Raw genomic sequence first — 6,000 nt, forward strand, 5'->3', positions numbered from 1 at the left:
CATTCTCTCTATGATTTGAGATATGTTTATCTATAGAATCTGTACTAATACAACTGTTGTTTTTCTTCACTTTTCCACTAATGAAGATGTGCTGGCTACCAATAGTGCTCAACTGTGTTTCCCTTATGATTCTGGCTTTTCTTTAGGGTTAATTGATACCTGTCATCTGGTGAAAGGAAGGTGCAGGTTCCCTGAGCCCAGCATGAAACCAGAAAACAAGACTCTTGTTTCCTAAAATCCCTTTTCAATGTTAATGGTGTTATCATTCTGTCTAAAACTCTACCTCACAGTTACCTGGTGAGAAACAGGTATTCTCTTCCTCATAGTTACCTCTCTTTAAAGAGAGATGGAATGTGTTCTATGGGTGTGTAGGAAGGTGTTGGGGAATGCCCCGGGGCCCATAGGGATTTGGATGAGACCCCAGAGAAGGGGGCAAAGAATGAAGAGACAAGAGACACAAGGAAGAAGCACCAGTCTGAATGTTTTATCAAGTGCTTAAATTTTATTGTTCAGGCTGCCGTTATAAAGGCAAGCAGGCAGGAAGGTCATCTGACAGTTAGGGTCCAGGGTCATCCCATAATTGCAGAGTCCCCTAAGCCCACAAGAATTCCTAGCCCAAATTACTTATCTAAACATTTTCTCACAAGCAAGAAGGCAATTAAAACATTTCTCAGTTCGAGTTGCTTATCTGATTAATATTTCCTCCCTGGCAGAAGGGTAATAAATAAAGTATTCCTTAACTCAGGCTGTTTACTTAACTGACACTCGCTCTCAGGCAGAAGGGGGTCTTGGCTCCCAGCATCTCCTCCTTTCTAACAAGTTTTAAAGAGACTGGTCTGAGAAAGCAGACATTAGCAAATCTCATTGATAAATGAGCGGGCATGAACCAGAGGGGGGAAGATTGACCTGATCCTTCCATTATCATTAGAAATGGTGTCTTTTGGGGGAGGAGAGAGTTATATGTCTCATGGCTTCATAGAATATCGAGGGTGCTAGTCAGCTGCTTTGAGACACAAGAAATTAACACCAACCTCTATGCAATCAGGTTTACTTCATGGGAACTCAGATGCAGAAATTTTGGGTCCTCCCCCTGCGGTGCCTCGTTACACACCCTTTGGAGGTACCCATGCTGTGTTCATGCTATGCAAACCAGTATGCATAGATCTGAGTTCTATGCAGCTCCTATGCCACAGTTAGGTGGCAAGACCCCTTTACATCTAGATGGAATGGCCCCATCTAGATGTAAATGGATATGTCAACACAAGTCTCAGCCATGTCTCTATCAGCCAGATCAAGTCTGTGATAATATACTTGTAGAGGTTTAAACGCCAGGGAGTCAATTTGTTGTTTTACAAAGCCAGTAAGGCTGTTAAAGGACCAAGGGCTGAAAGCCAAAAGGAGAAAGAGACTGACCACAGGGCCCAGGATGAAAGGGAGAAGGGTGGTAGGCCAAGGGGAAACAGAAAAGCAATTTTTAAGCTACCCTTCTTGTTCTCACTGTTTCTTTTGCCATTTTAATCTCTCTCTGATCTTGGCTATACTCTCTCTAACTACCCCAGTGTGGTTAGTATAAAAACAGCATTTCTCCTTGAGGGCAGCACATAGTCCATTGCTGAAGGAAAGCCAGATCTAGCACTCTGCATTTGGGTGAACAACTTCAGACAGCAAAATGAGGGATTTTTTCCATATTAGTGATGTCAATCCCTAGCTGTTCGATGTCCTTGTCAATGTCCCCTCAAATTTCCAGTAGTAGAAGTCCTGAGGCTGGCATCAGAATTAGAACTTCCAACAGCAGACACCACGGGTGGCCTCTTTTTATCTGGAAAGAAAAAAAGAAAGGAATTCTCAGGGAGATCTCTCTTCCCTGGAAATGTCATCATGATCTAGGACATTTTTGTCATTATCTATTTATTTAAACAATCATTCAGGGAACCATCAGGCTCCTCCTTCTTTTGTGTCAAAAATACAAGCAGAGCCCCTGGCCCAGATAAGGACAGGGACAGGACCATTCCATCTAGATGTAAAGGGGTCTTGCCACATAACTGTGGCATAGTTATTATTGGTCTCAGGCTGCCAGAGGCGATGAGCAGCAGACTTGCCATGAGCATCCAGATTTAGAAAATTGAGAACAAACAAGTCATGGTGAAGAATATTTCTAGGGGACCCCTTCTGGGTGGATAACTTCCCCATTTTTAATTTATGTAAAGTATTCTTGAGAGTCTGGTGGGCACATTCAACAATGCCTTGCTCTTGAGGATTATAAGGGATGCCAGTAATATGTCTGATTTGTAATTGGTGGCAAAACTCTTGAAAATTTTTTCCAGTGTAGCCGGGACCACTGTCAGTCTTAATGATCTTAGGCTTACTCATGACAGAAGGAAAATTTAAAACGTGGGCTATAACAGTGTTTTAAGCCTCTCCAGTATGTCAGCTAGCAAAAATAAATCCACTAAAGGTGTCTATGGTGACATGAAGATATTTAAGACTTCTAAATTCAGTAATGTGTGTGACATCCATTTGCCATATTTCATTTGATACCAAACCTCTGTGGTTAACACCCAGGTGGGGGTGGGGAAAAGTGTGACACAGGCGGGGCATTGTTTAAAAATCTGGCGGGCCTGTTCACGAGTAATCTTAAAAAGCAGGTGAAGGGTCTGAGCATTTAAATGATGTAAAGCATGACTCTTCTGGGCCTGTTCTACAGAACCTAACAACACTGGTAAGGTCAGTTGGTGGCAGCATCTGCACAGGCATTTCCTCTAGATAGGGGAGCAGTCAGATCAGAATGAGCACGGAGATGTCCAACTAAAAAGGGGTGGCATCTAGAGGCAACCAGCTTTTGAAGCTGAGAAAAGAGAGGGGCAGCATTTGTGGGGGGGTCTAATGTTTGGGTCTGTTTCAAGAATGTGACCAGAATAAGCAATATAGGCACTGTCAGTATATAAATTAAAAGGGCAATTTTTAATAACTGAAAAATCTTTATTACTGCAAAAAGTTTTACAAGTTGGGCTGATTTAAAGGGGGACTAAAAGCAATTGAGCAATTTTCTGTCATGATTTAACAGTCAAGGGACCAGAGGTGGACAAGGCCAGGATCTTTATTTCACCTGTGAAATCATTATCAATCAGTCCGGGGGAGATATTTAAACCCTCAAGAGTGGAGCTGGTATGCCCAAGAAGAAGTCCAAAAGTATTGGGGGGGGGGGGGGGGAAGAGGCCAAAGACCCAAGTATGTAGAACTTGTGTCCCCATCTCAGGTGTTAATATTGTATTGGTGGAGGAACAGAGGTCTAATCCTGCGCTGCTTGCAGTTGCTCCTTGGAGAGAGGTAATGTTTGAGTCTGAGGGCCTAATGTTTGAGGGGAAAACCTGATAGCCCCAGGGTTTTGTCTCAGGTTTGGGGCCAGGGGCTGGCCCCTCTGGGAGTTTCCCTGATTCTGAGGCAAGGTATTATTTTGTATTTTTACCTTGGTGCGGCTCTCTGAAGCCCAGTGTCTACCTCAATGGCAGCGGGGACACAAGGAGGCAGGGAGAGTACCTTCGGCCTTAGGGGCTTTGCACTCCCTAGAAAAATGTCCTGGCTGTTTATAGTTAAAGCAGTTTTTCTGGTGGTCATCCTGCTTGAAATCCTTAAGGGCAGCTCCAATGGCAGGTCCTATTGCATGAGCTGAACCAATGGCTGCACAAAGTTTTATATAATCAGGAATTTCAGCACCACTACGGTGGGGTGGGGTCGTATTGCAGCCTAGCAGGCAGGATTTGCATTCTTAAATGCAAGGTGTTTGAGAAAAGCACTTTCGTTTTTCTCAGGACCAACAAGTCTTTCAGCTGCATCAGTAAGGCGACTGATAAAATTACTATAAGGCTCATCTGGGCCCTGGGGGACCTGGGCAAGGGAAGTGGTTGCTGATCCTTTCGGAGGGAGTTGTTTCCAAGCCTTAAGACCCACATTTTGAATTTGGGGTAGAAGGCCAGGAGGGAACCGAGCCTGTTTTTCATTAGTATCATAAGGGCTCTGCCCCAAAAGCTTATCTTTGTTCCACTTCGTAGAGGTTTTACTTTCAGAATTGCAAAGTGCTATTTCTCTGCAGTTTTCAACAAAATATGTCTTCCAGAGAACATAGTCACCTCCAGCCAGAGTGGCACGGGCTAAAAAATACCAATCATTGGGAACAAGCCACCGTTCACTCAAATTTTGAATTAAGGATAAAGTAAAGAGAGCTGTTCGTCAGTTATTTGTTACTGCCATTTTTAAGTCTTTCAGCTGAGGAAACCCTAGCTTGTGATACTGTTGACTTTTTATTTCATCTTCCTCACTTTCTGAGTCCCCTGAGGCTTTGTTTTCATTATCAGAGGCCGCAGTGCTTGAAGACACCATATCCTTATTGTCTTCCCCAGCAGGAGAGTCATTTCTCCTTTTAGAGGGTGAGGCAGTGTTTTTATTTCTGCTATTGGAAGAGACAGCAGATTTGCTTCTGGTAACAGGAAAGGCCAGTACATGTTTTTGAGATTTTGGTTTAGATTTATTCTTAGAGATAGCAGGCATTGAGGAGAGGGAAGTGAATTCTAAATCAAGAGCTCCCAGATCTTTTACTAACTGCAAATGTTCCCATTTTTTTCTCGATTAACTTTCTAAGAGAAGCCATTTTTTGTGAAAGTTGGGCTTTAGCCTTGGTGGTATGATTGTTAATATTGGCCAAGTCTAGGACTGGGGCACAAAATGGAGCAGCAATAGTATATGGAGGTGGTCCTGGCATGAATGAGCGCTGGGGCAGCAAGTCAGGATTACGGTATTTAGCTGCCCCCTTTTATAGGGACAATGTCTCTGCAGGAGAAAGGTGGTTGTCAGGCCCATTCTTGGCCACAGATTTTAAGGATGCAAGGGAGGGGTAAATGTTAGCAGGAGGGGGTTTTTGCAGTTACTGGCTCAGCTGCAGCAGCCTCAAGGGGAGCAGCAGGGATGTCTAAATCAGGTATGGGAATAGAAACAGACTCACACACAGAGGGTGGTCTAGAGTGTCGCTGTAAGACCTTTTCCCCTTCTTTCACTAACTCACGAATATCTGGAAATTGTATATAGACTTGAAGTATATCGTTCACCAGGTTCCAATAGGAAAAAACCTGAACAGGGACTTTCTCAGGACCAAAGATTTTGTAAAAATCTTTTAAGCAATCTCCAACCCTAGCCCATCATTTCTCATCAGTAGTCCCCTCGTGGGGAAATCATGGACAAATAGCACCAATGAATTCAAAAAATCTTTTAAGATCCTTTTTCTTAACCCTTACTCCTCGTGCCTTGAGGCTTTCTTTGAGACCCTGTAAGAACAAATCATGTTTGCTCAATGCTTGTTCCATAACTGCGTTGCTTTTTCTTACCTTCACTGGATCAATCTCACAGGTGGGCTACGCTGTGGCGATCACAATGCGGATCTTCTCTCTTCTCTTTTCTCTCTGGAGAAGCATTGATCCTATGCTTACAGGACGTCCCTGTAGAAGCAATGTCCAATCGACCACGACTCAAAGGGCCACACGTCTGGCGCCAAGATGCCCCGGCCCGCGGGGATTCGACAAGACCCTAGGGAAAGGGGCAACAGAATGAAGAGACAAGAGACACAAGGAAGAAGCACCAGTCTGAATGTCTGATCTAGTGCTTAAATTTTATTGTTCAGGCTGCCATTATAAAGGCAAGCAGGCAGGAGGGTCATCTGACAGTCAGAGTCCAGGGTCATCCCATAATTGCAGAGTCCCCTAAGCCCACAAGAATTCCTAGCCCAAATTACTTATCTAAATATTTTCTCACAAGCAAGAAGGCAATTAAAACATTTCTCAGCTCGAGTTGCTTATCTGATTAATATTTCCTCCCTGGCAGAAGGGCAATAAATAAAGTATTCCTTAACTCAGGCTGTTTACTTACCTGACACTTGCTCTCAGGCAGAAGGGGGTCTTGGCTCCCAGCAGGGGAAGGGGATGTATGGGAAGGTTCATGCCTCCTGCTGAGATA

This window comes from Arvicanthis niloticus, chromosome Y (genome assembly GCF_011762505.2).
Source record: "Arvicanthis niloticus isolate mArvNil1 chromosome Y, mArvNil1.pat.X, whole genome shotgun sequence".
NCBI lineage: Eukaryota > Metazoa > Chordata > Mammalia > Rodentia > Muridae > Arvicanthis > Arvicanthis niloticus.